Source organism: Gobius niger, assembly GCF_951799975.1.
Source record: "Gobius niger genome assembly, chromosome: 5".
Classification (NCBI taxonomy): Eukaryota; Metazoa; Chordata; class Actinopteri; order Gobiiformes; family Gobiidae; genus Gobius; species Gobius niger.
Genome location: NC_136856.1, coordinates 22,353,179 through 22,366,627, shown reverse-complemented (window position 1 = coordinate 22,366,627; position 13,449 = coordinate 22,353,179).

Here is a 13,449-nt window from a genome sequence, read left to right as displayed (position 1 = left end):
TCCTACTGTGCCTCTTTTACACACGAATGTCAGCTGTTCTCAGAGATGTGTGTTACTTTGTTATGTTAATCAAATAGGACAATGCATAGAGCCAAATAAGAGCCACTGCATAGGCAAGTTGTAAGAAATAGTAAGAAGTAGTACAGAAGTAAGAAGTATACATGTACCTATACTAGTATCAAGTACTTGTATTATAAATTACTTGATAACTGTATGTCAAATGTTGTACCTAGAGTTGCTCTTGGATGGACTCGAGGTTTCATTCACAGCTCCTGCAATTTGCTGATTGTCAGTCCCAAATACTTTTGCTCCATTTCACACTGCTTTCCAGAGCTCATTGTTACAGTGGTCGGGGCTGAAATCTTAGCTGGTGTTTTAAATGTCCAAGTCCATTAATAATTTGAAGCACGGATTCATAATGTTCTGATTTGAGCTGGACAGTGAATAATAACAATGTGCTTTACAGCCTTAATCGAGCACATTTTCTTTTATTTTCCAAATCTAAAAGCTTCTCAACTGAAGCTTGAAGCCTATAAGTGCCTCATTTGAAAGCTAAGACCTACAAAAATCATCTAAGATTTTTCCTCACATTGTTGCAGTGTTGTCGTCAATTCTTTTCACGTTCCTTTTCAGCTTGTTCTTGCCACGTTTTGTTGAGTTTGCTTTTTTGTCGCTTGCTCTTGTGTGGCTTTTTTGTCACATGTTTGTTACTTTTTGGCTGCATTTACATGATCATTTTTTCTTCCCATTTTTGTCTTTATTTTGATGGAGGGGGGGTTTCAAGAAGCTTTGAGATTTGGGTAATACCAAACTGGACAAAATGTGCTTAGTTCAGGTGGGGGTTAAGAGGTTAACAAGCTTCTGAAAGTGCCACACTATATAGTCGTTGAAATGCTGCCAAGAAATTCTTTGTTAAAGAAAAATAGTTCACCTGTGGGACGTCGTGAACTCCTAATGTTGTCATTGTGCTTAAGCATAAAGTCATTTATATTCACAGAGTGTGCACTTTACCCCTTGTTTCAAGTCTCCTTTAGCCAAGTCCTATGTGCGTGACTAGAAGTACTTTCAAACAAGTTTCACTGTTTCCCTCAGGCTTGTAACTATGCTATGTGTATCGGACATTACTAACCCAAGTAGCAAAAGCTAGAAAAGTTTGCTAAATACTTTTGGATGTAGCAACCTTCAATTCTCTCTATTTAACCTCTCATAAATGTGGTTGCTAGAACAACTTTTGGTTTACTTTGGAGAAGGACGTAGTGATAACTAGGAGTTCACCAGTCCCTTGGAAGTTAATAGACAACAGTTTGGTAATGAGTGACCCTGCATCTCCTGAGATGCCACCGCGGTGTCGGCAGGTCCAGTTTAAACAGGATAATGAAAACAAGGGGAGTTTGACATGTGAACTCTCTGCTCCTCAAAATAGCCACATAATGATAGAGATAGGTCACATATTTTCTGGTTGAGTGGATCTGGCGCGCTCGGGCAGCACTAATAAGGTGACACTTGAAGATCCACAACATTTACTGCTAATTGTTTTTTTTAAAGAATTCATATTGGAACTTCTGACAAAAAGGCTGATTGTGTTTGAAACCCAGTTCCTCCATACTGTCATCCATTTCATCATGAATGTCCAAGTGTGACCTTTTTTATATTTGACATATTTGACATTGCAATTAAGCGATTCCCACGGCACAGTACACAGGTGAGAGTTGCAGCTTTTGGTCATAGGGTGATGCTGTGTCCCACCTTTTGAAAACCACTTAGCTAAAGTAATTTACAAAATACCTGCATTGTAGAACATGTTTGCTGACAATCGAGTTTTCTTTTTCACTTAATAAACCCCCGAAGGAGATAAGATAACATATTGGTTGCAGAAAATATTTTCCCATGACCTACATAATTGCAGGCTTTGCAATATGCTGGTTGCAAACTTTTAAAATTGCAGCACCGATTTCACGATGCCTGAGCAGCCCTAGACAAAGGTTTGATTGTGTTTGTGTGTGATCAGACTTATATCTGACTTGGCAAGCCATAACTCATTTATATGTTTCTGTCAAAACCATTTGCAGTCTCAAAAGAAGTGAATGTGAACTACATGCAAGTAATGGCTTAAAAAAACACACATAAAAACTATTGAATTGGCTTGTATTGCTCTACTAAATGCAGTACATTTGCTGGAAATTGACGCTATGTTATTATGATAGTGAATATTTTCTTACACTATGCAGGTTACACACAGCATGGTATGATACGTACATCTAGTGGTAGATGGCTGCTGTACATATTTCACCCACTAGAGGGCAGATTACCCTCACAGTCAGCCATGGAGAGGAACATAAAGGTAGTGCTTAACTGACTCTGTATTTAAATGAAACCATTAGCTGTCAAACAATAGTGACAGAAGTGCTGCAGTTAAGTGCTGTGATTATAACACATTAATGGCAAATTACTCATATTAAGTCTCAAATCTTCTTTGCTGCAGACAATAAGACTAAAATTGTGTACCAAGTCTCTATTACTCATGTCACCAGCCTGTTACAGAATGACAATGTCAGTAATGGTGTGGGAAGTGCCTATGCAACACCCACCACAGATACAAATGTCTACATGGCATGTGCTCTTATACTTCCATCTGGGCCTTGTGTAAAATGTGACCTGGAGTTGTTGAATTGCATGACATTGGAAGAAGAGATATAAAATGCCGTTGAAAGGATGAGGAACTGTTTTCCACAGTTGAAAAAGCCTCACTTTCAACAAAATCTGAAAGGGAGGTAAGATTTGCTTGTGATACTTTATTTTACAATACCCTTGATACATTGTGCTTAATTTAGTACAACGTAATGTCCTGTGTAACAATGTGTAACAACTTGTACCAATGTAGTACATACATAATGGAATAATGTGTATAGTAGTTTGGAGGTGCACAATGCAATGAGACATAAAACTCTTCGGGTTAGGGGTTATGGTTGCATTGTGCAACTCCAAACAACTAATACATATTATTCCATCGTGTATGTAACCCATAGGCACATTATACTTAAAGAAATGTCTCAGGTATGTCTCAGAGTAGCAATTATTATTAAACCCAATATCAATTTTGAAAAAGAAGAAGTATGGACCGATAAAGAAGGCCGCTATGTGATGGTTATTGGTAAAATCGAAACTATTCAAGTAACACTACTGAATGTATACTACCCACCTGAACAGGATGCAACCTTCATGAAACAAGTGATTGATATGTTGGTAACAAAAAGTAAAGGAGTAGTGATAGCAGGGGGTGATTTAAATCTTACAATGAATCCAAAATTGGATTCGTCAAAAGCAAAGCTACACCGGGCAGAAAAAGTGGCAGATATGTTACGGAAAGCATGTTCTGAATTAGGACTTATAGATGTTTGGAGAACTCTCCATCCAAATAAAAAAGAATACACATTCTACTCGGGTAGACACTCAGTGTACAACAGATTAGACTATTTTTTTATGTTTAAAAAAGATTTAACTAATGTGAGAGGTTGTATAATACACTCAATACATCTGTCAGATCATGCTGCAGTGACACTTACAGTAAAATTAGATATAAGCCCAAAACAGAAAAACATCTGGAGACTAAATAACTCCCTGCTCCAAGACAAACATTTTGTTAATCGACTACAGACTGTATTGGTGGATTATATGGAAATAAATAATATAAATGACATAAATCCAGTGTTATTATGGGAAGGCGCTAAAGCAGTTTTGAGGGGACATATAATTTCATTAGCATCAAGTAAAAACAGATTAAGAGAATATCAACGTAAAAGACTTACTGAAGAAATAAAACTATTAGAAGTTAAAGTTAGAGAGACAAATAGTGTTACAGACAACATTCAGCTGAAGAAGAAGAGATCTACTCTCAAAACGCTTTATAATCAAGAAGTGGAGAAAATGTTAAGATTTACAAAGCAAGAGAGTTATGATTGTGGGCCAAACTCTTTAAAGAGACTAGCTTACAAAGTGAAAAATCAAACAAAGAAAGCCTACATTACAAAAATCAATGATGGAAAAAATGAGACAAAAATTAAGCATGAGGAAATAACAGAGGAATTTGCAAATTACTATGAATTACTATACAAGAAGGAAGAGGCACAAATTAAACAAATTCAAATGTATTTAAATAATATTAATTTACCAAAAATAACACCTGAACAAAAAATAATGTTGAAAAAACCCATTACATGTGTGGAAATACATGAACAAATAAAGAAACTAAAAACAGGAACCTCTCCGGGAGATGATGGCTATACAAATGAATTTTACAAAAAATTCTCAATCCAAATAACCCCATTACTTATGGGAGCATACAATCATGCGCTAAAAACAGGAATTTGGGGACAAACATGGCAATCAGCCTTAATAACTCTAATTTATAAAGAAGGGAAAGACGCAACGAAATGTGCCTCCTATCGGCCTATCTCCCTCTTAAATACAGATCATAAGATAGTTACAGGTATTATCGCCAATAGGTTGAAGAATTGTATTGTAAATATAATTGACCCAGATCAGTGTGGATTTATAACAGGGAGATTACTATCAGATAATATAAGACGAACAGTTAATGTAATAGATTACGCACAAAAAAAGCAACTGGATTTGACATTATTGACAATAGATGCCGAGAAGGCCTTTGATTTAGTGAGTTGGCCTTTCTTGTTTGAAATGTTAGAGTATTATGATTTGGGGACGGAGTTCAAGTCATGGATACAAGCCCTTTACAGTAATCCGACCTCCAGAGTGAAAACAAATGGGACGCTATCTAGATGTTTCACAATCCAAAGGGGAATACGCCAGGGCGATCCTCTCTCATCGTTATTATTTGTAATGTATATAGAAGTGCTGGCAGCAGCAATTAGACAAAATGAAAGTGTAACAGGGATACAGATTGGGAATGAGGTACATAAATTAGCGTTATATGCTGACGATCTCATAATGTATCTCACGAAACCTGAAGATTCGCTTCCAAAATTAATGGACATGATTAAAGAATTTAGTACACAATCTGGATTTAAACTCAATGAAAGTAAATGTGAAGCGTTGACAATAGGTAATCCCATTTGTCAAACTCTGAAAGACAACTATAAATTCCACTGGGATGTTTCAAAACTGAAATATTTAGGGGTGTATATCTCCAATAATTTAGGGGACCTTTTTGAGTTGAATTATGGTATACTGGAAAAAAAGTTAAGAATGGATATGAATAGATGGAAATTGTTTTCACTGGGATTACTAAGCAGAATCGAAATTATTAAAATGATGGTCCTACCTCAGTACCTATTTTTATTTCAAGCAATTCCAATATCATTGTCGAAAACGAATTTTTACTCTTGGAATAGGATGATTGCAGACTTTATTTGGAACAACAGAAAACATAGAATTAAATTTAAACTCCTGTTAAAATCCAAAGAGGAGGGTGGACTAGGATTACCAAATTTACAAAATTATTTCTACGCAACCCAATTACTTATAATAATGAAATGGAGGAATGTAAAAAGTGAATCAAAATGGATTATTACCGAAAGGGCAATGGTAGATATACCTTTAGCAACACTCCCCTTTCTGGAAAAAAATCAATGGAAAAGATATCAAGGACAGAGCTTTTGTGTTTTAAATACATTAAAAATCTGGAAAGACATCTGTAGAGTAGCACAAATTGACAATGGATTGTCTCTGCTTAGAGAAATGAGAAATGATCCTGATTTTACTGCAAATAAGATGGACAGAATCCTTGAGGATTGGGCAGATAAAGGGCTGACAACATACACCCAGATGATAACAAAAAATACCATAGACTCTTTTGAAATTGTTGTATCTAAATTTAAAATTGACAAGAAGCATTTCTTTAAATATTTGCAAATAAGAAGCTACTTAATGAAACATTTGAAACACAACAAGAATAGATTAACAAAATATCTTGTCAATAAAAATAAAGGGAAATTATGTGAAATGTATAAACTATTACAAGAATATATGATAGTGGAAAATAAAACTAAGTGTAAATGGGAGAAAGAATTGAACACCACAATAGAACAAGAAGATTGGGAGAAATCGGTAAAAGAAAACTTAGGAGTAACTCACTCAAAATTTTGGCGCGAATTTGCCTGGAAAGTGTGTGTGAGGTATTTTATCAGCCCAGCACAGAGTGGAAAATATCTACCCAAAGGAGAGACAAAATGCTGGAGAGGGTGTGGGGAACAAGAGGCACATCTTACTCATATGTTATTTACCTGTCCAGTAGTTTCACCTTTTTGGGAACAAGTAAAACATATGATAAAAAGACTACTGTGCATAAGAGGAAATTTGGAGACCAAAAATCTACTGGGGCTAGACATTATGGATAAAATCGGAAGATTAGACACCCCAGTTTTCAACATTATGAGAATAGTTGCTATTAAACAAATTACCAAAATATGGAAAGGAAATGTAACCCCAACCTTGCAATCTTGGAAAATAGCTCTCCAAAATGTATTGGAGATGGAGAAAGTGATGTACACCATTCGAGACAAAAATGAAATTTTCAAAAAATTATATAATCACACTCTTTGCATATTAAATAATATCGATGAATAGAAGAGAAATAAATAGTAAAAATAAAGGAAAAGAAGAAACTTAGTGGATACTCGCTTATTCAATCTAATTTTTAATTTGTATTATTAGTTTTTCATCCTTGTTATTAATTATTTTATTTATTTATTTTTTTAATATATATATTTTTTTCTCATGGGGAAGGTGGTATGTCTGTACGTAGAGTTGTATGTATATTTGTTGTAGCAGCATGAAAAGACATAAGTACATGGCAGGTGAAGGAATTTCTATGGTAAGTATATACACTTGGTATGTATATGTGTACATGTTTTGTATAAATGTAGACCGTCGGCTACCACTTTATATGTGTATGAATGTTTGCTGTTGCTTGACTATGTACACATAGGTAATCCTACAAAAAGAGAGGGAAGAGAGAAAAGAAAAAGATATATGCATGTGTGTATGTTTGTGTATGAGTTTATATATATATGTGTACATGGGTGTGCGTATGTGCATATGTACATGTATACAATAAAAATTAGGCTGACAGTGATGTAGTGGTGTGACGGTGGTGACGGCTCGCTGGCGTATTCTGAGTGTATTGCGTGTGGGTGAGTGTGGGTGTGTGGGCGTATATGGGTACGCTTAAAGTACGGGTAAATTAAAAACAAATAAATAAAAACAAACTTTCAGCGTAGGGTAAGCGGGTGCGGGGTAGCTCTGGGAGACCACGCTTCTCTCAACAGTTACCCCGCATACCTTGCTTTTTTAATGCACCATACAGCACAGGGCCCAGCACAAACATACATACACATCAGAACAGGGTGAGCAGGAGTGGCTGAATGTCAGGGGTGTAGCACCCCTGGACCTCCGCTAACGCCTGTTGTTTTAAACACACCACCTACCTTAGGGCATAACACCATCAAACATTAAGGAAGGGTAAGCGGGTGCCGGGCAGCTGGGAGAGGTCACATCTTTCGACAGCTGCCCGCTCAAACCTTGCTTTACTTTTAATGCAACACAAAGCATAGGGTCCATCACAAATGCCCCCACACTACTCTTTCCCTTTGTGTATACGCTGTGGGCGTACCTGTGTACGCCTTGTACGCGCATGTTTGTATGTATATGTGAATGGTGGGTGTTCCGATGGCATCACCGGTGCCTCTGTCGACGCGGTTGTCACCACTACATCACTGTAACCCATGTAGAATTAACAAAATAGTACTGAAAATGAAAGAATTTCTTTGGATTTAATAAAGGGAAAGAAAAGGGAAGAGAGAGAAAGGGAAAAGGAAGGGAATGGCTGAGATGTATGTGGATAAGTATGTGGGGGTGTACGTGCGTATGTGTGCATGTGTGTACATGTGCACGGGTAGACTTATATATGTGTCTATATGTGCTTGTATGCCTTAGCTATTATTAATATTGGTACTATTATTGTTTTATGTTTATTTTTTATAATTATTATAATTGTTACCATTTATTTGCTGTTTCTGCACTGGGTGTAAAAAACAAAACAAAACAAAAAACATTTGTGTTAATTCTGACACGCTAACTGTGTAAATTGTAAAAATGAAACTTATGGCACAATAAAGTAATAAAAAAAAAATAAAAAAAAAAGAAATGTCTCAGGTACAATGTAATGTAAGGGTCGTGTAAAATCACCATATCACAAGCAAATCTTACCTCCCTTTCAGATTTTGTTGCCATTGTGAGAATTTGGTGTCAGTGACTTACGGTGGAGGGATGTGATTTTAGCTGAAGGATGATTGCGATTGGCATTTCTCATATGTCAAAAGGGTGAGAGCGACCAGATGGCTTATCTGTTCATCCATAAACCGTAAAATCACATATTTCACTATGGCTGAATCTGGCGAATTAGCTTGTAAATCTGTGTTTGAAAAATGTTCCTCTCCGTGAGTGCAGAGTTGAATTATTGATATGGCAGTTGGTGGTAGCACCGGGTCAGTCAGTCTTAAAGTTTTAGAGCATTATAAGGGTTTATGTGGTTCAAATGAAACTTTTGTGAGAAACGCTGGGGGCATCCTTGAAGAGCAACTCGCACCGACATTGACAACTTATTTTTGTGGCTGTGTGCCACATATTCAGTGAGAATCCTTTAGATCTTTGATTTTTATTTCGGGAAACCAAGTACCAAGGAGGACTGCAGTTTAAAACATGGTTCCTGCAATCATACATTTTTGCACATTGTGTAGTGGGACTTGGGGCATTGTGTTCTTGAACTCAAATGTATATTTTTAAACCAGTTATTGCATTGCCATTCTATACCACTATGACATAAACAGCCCCTTTAAGTGTCACTTGGGAGCAGCATTATCTAGGGCTGGTTATGGAATATTGGCTCAGTCTGGATCATTTCAGCTATAGGGAGCTGTCCTCTAAACTCCCAGGAGATCCTGTAAGTGTCAGAGGGCAAAGGCCAGGAGGCATTAATGATTATTGTTCGCTTACAGGCAAGATATTCATGACATTAAGTGGTTGCTGGGAACTTAGACTAGAGAGAGTGAGACTTGAGCAATTGTCAAATAAACAAAACTGTCTTCAGCCACAGTATTTCAAAACCTGTTGGTCTGCTGGAATGTTCTGTTATAATGGTTGATCTAAAGATGTGTAGTAGATCTGCAATAAAAAAAAAAATGCCTAAACTAGCAAAGGTGGTCTCAGATGATAGAAATATGACAGTAGGCCTAATATATTAACTACGTTACAGCCAAGGCCTGAAAAAGAGCCTCAGCTACCCTGTCGTTTGACTAAACACACCTTGAAAATTCAACCAAACTATCAAAACTATCAAACTATATTAAGTTGGTGGATTTCAACTATCAGTACTGATACACTGAAAGTTGCCAGAAGCTTGTGGCCTATATAATAGGAGAGAGGCCAATGTATTCAGTTTGTGCGTACAAGTGACACCTAAGCCCACTGTCGTATTACTAAAGGTACAGTGGCTTTAGTAAGTGAACCTGTTTATGGTTTCATCCAGAGACACTGATGTGCATGGACACACAGCCATTACATACGCAGAAACAGATGTCCACCAATGTTACACAGGCACACGCATGGACAGACACATTCCCATGTAAACAGATGTGAGCGGGAAATGAACACGTAACTTTCAACTTTATCTGCTGCTCCGTCAACAATTTTGGACTTGCCATACACTTGTTTAACGCTGGGTAAGGCCAAAACCACCCAACTTAAGTCTGTGTTGGACAAACAAAACAAAGAAATGTAGATCAGGCCTATATGCACAACAGGCTATTTTTGACAGCACAAAATGTCATCCTGCCTATAATGTCGTATGTCATATAGTGTAATGAATGGAGAGAGACCTGAGTATTCTTGCATTGTCCATTGCTGCAGAATTAAGCATAGACGGTTCAGTTACGCACAGTATTTAGTTTGATTTGGATTATGATTAATAACAGCAAAGGAAAAACAATTTGGTATATCGTAAATCAAAAAAGAATAAAAGTGAGTAGTGTTGTTGCCACTGTCGAGAGGGCATCGCTTATTAAAAGAGAAGAGGTCGACCGAGGCGTGGTTTATTACAAGCAGCACAGAGAGCAGCCTTGACGTCCTCGATACAGCAGGCTGTCTTGGTGTTTTTCCTTAAAGGGACTATACAGAGTTTAAAAATGTTAGAAGTTATGTATTTTCCTCCCCCTACATGTTCCAGCCCTAAGGTGTAGAATGAGCCCAGACCTGTTCACCACAACTGCCTCGAAAATCCTGCACTGTCACTCAAAAAGTTGTTACCTCGGGTCCGAAGTGCCATCATGCACGAGCTTAATATAGAAGGTGCAGTTACACGTATGACCTGAGGTGGCAATAATCAGTGTAAAATGGCCAACTTGCATCTAGCCCCTTTAAGCATTACAGGCTCCCACAGGTCAAGCTAAAATGTTTATTTGTCCAATCGTGAATGTCTGTGTCCCATAGGAAATGGATGTACAGCTGGTTCCGCCGTGGGTCGGCCCTCGCTTGGCCATAATTGCTTGAACGCGACCCAAACAAAAGCACATGTTCACCCCCACTCCACCCCACATACTTCTCACTTAGATGCACCAAGCTTGGAGTTTCAAGATCTCAAAGGGTGCTACCACTAAGCGCAAAAGTTACGTTATAGTCTGCATTTCGAAACACACAGATTGGGCCTGTTGTGTTTATGTGTTCTTGTATTTATTTCTTCTTTACATCATGTGTGTGAATAATGCTCTTACTTGATTGATTTACTGATTATTTCTGTTGATGAACACAAATGGTTAAAACATAGAGTTGCTTTGAAAGTAAATATAGCATTTGTTTGCATTACAGCAGGTTATGAATAAGATTCATTTTTAGGCATATGATGCTCCGTATCCCGGTCCTGAATAAAGCGGAAGAAAATGGATGGAGTTTCTTCTATGTATCATCCATCCATGGATGATATGTATCAAGAGCAAGTTGCAATGAAATAAAAAAAAATACTATATATATTATTTTTTTTTCACAAAAAAATCTCGGTAACGCTTTAGAATACAGACCGCATTCCAGGTGTAAGTACGGGGTAACAAGAAAGTAATTACACATGTAAGTACAGGAACTCTTACATGTGTAACAAGGGAGAACAATGTGTAACAAGGCAGTACAAAGTGCAACAAGGGAGAACAATGTGTAACAAGGCAGTACAAAGTGCAACAAGGGAGAACAATGTGTAACAAGGCAGTACAAAGTGCAACAAGGGAGAACAATGTGTAACAAGGCAGTACAAAGTGCAACAAGGGAGAACAATGTGTAACAAGGCAGTACAACATGTAACCACGTTTAACTACGTGTCAAGGTATTAATTTTCATTTTTTAAATTTATTTCATTCAAAAGTAACAATCATAATAAAACCTCCAAGCCAATACAGTATGAATGAAACGGAACAATTAGTGGTACTCAGCGATCAGATATTTGTGGCAAAAGGGAATGTGGTTTTGTGCATACATGTTGCAGAACAGTATTACTGTGGTGAAAGTGAAGACATGACCCCAGGCATTTTTATTGATTGTGCTTTATTTTTTATATTGAAAGTAATTACATATGTAAGTACATGCAACAAGCAGAAGCAAGAGTGAACAGAGAAAAATAAGAACAAGTGTCCAAAAATGATCACGCTTAATCATCATTTCTAAGTCAGACTGAGCCTTTCTGTGCTGATGAGCAACCTATTGTTTGTAGTCGTGGGGGAAACAGGAGGAAACCTATGTTGGCTCAGGAAAAACATGCACATCTGCACAGAAAGGCTCCGTCTGAATTGAACCCGCAACTTTCTAGCTGTGAAGCAAAAGCGCTAACCACTGCATCATCATATCACATGTACATGTGTACATGCACTTTGATAGTGTGATAATTATTGGAGACTTATTTTTTCTCTGTTCTCTCTTGTTTCTGCTTGTTGCAGGCAATAGTGTCTCACTTCAATTTACAGCCCGTGCTCTCCTGCACCTACACATTAGTTATAGTATACATGTACATTGATAACATGCTAATTTTCCTTGTTTCGCTTTGTTTTTCTCTGTTCACTCTTGTTTCTGCTTGTTACAGGTAATGGTGTCTCACTATAAAAAATAAACAACAATCAATAAAAATGCCTGGAGTCATGTCTTCACTTTCACAACATTAATACTGTTGTCCTGCAATATTAAAATTAATGCACAATTTATAGTACCACATTCCCTTTTGCCACAACTATGTGTTACCTCAGCACCATTAACTGCTCTTTGAATATCTTTGCTACACCTTGACACGTAGTTACACTTTGTACTGCCTTGTTGTATAGTGTTCCCCCTAGTTACACATGTAAGAGTACCTGTACTTGCGTGTGTAATTACTTTCTTGTTACCCCATACTTACACTTGGAACGCGGGCTGTATTCTAAAGCGTTACCAAAATCTCTTTAATAATTGCTTTTTATTAAGTGAAATGTTGCGCATAATGTAAAACTGAAACACTTGAAAATGCTCTTAAGCAATGAGTTCATGTTTTTCTTTCTTTTCCTTTGCCTCAACAATAGGTGAGCCTTGGCTTCTGAAGAAAACAAGCACTTGGGAAGTTTGGACACGCCACGTTATAATAGGAGTTTTAGTTAACCACTTCTTTGTAATTGGCAGCATCCTGAAGTTAGGAGGGTAGTCGTAGTATAGGCTCAAGGGTTACGCAAGACAACTAGAGATTAGGAACGTTCTTGGCCCACCTCATTAGTAGCAAGTGATTTATTTGTTGTATCTTTGAACTTTTTCTTTTGTTTTAGTTTCTCTCCCACCTCAACGATCCAGATGCTACATAATGATTTAGTTCTGAACAAATACATCACTGCCGACTGGGACACCACGAGTAGCGCGTATGTTGTTGCAGGTACAGACAGTGGAGAATGACAAGAGCATTGAACAGCCGACAGAGCGTGATTGCTGCTATCGATCGCTGTAAGATCCCGAAGAGTCATAGAATAGGAAGCAAGGCCACTGAGGGTAAATCTTATCCAAACACAGTCTTTAACACAGCAACGAATGTGCCGTATGGAAAGACAATAAGATACAGACATGAATGACTCTTTCTTCCTTTTGGTGGTCATCGATAAATAAGCCACGAGTCATTTCTTTGTCTCTACCTAGTGTATGGAATCGTTAATCTTCAAACTGGGTCATGGACAAAACATAAACATTAAAGCGCTTTAAATCTAAAAAAACAAATCTTTGAAGGCTGTCATCAAAGCAGAGGCAGGCGGTTGTCATAAATAATGGAGAAATCCTTGACCTGGCAACGTTAGGCCATTCTTGTATCATTCCATGAAATATTAAGTGAGAAAGTGTGCCTGTGTTTATCAAGTAAACCTGCAAATAATA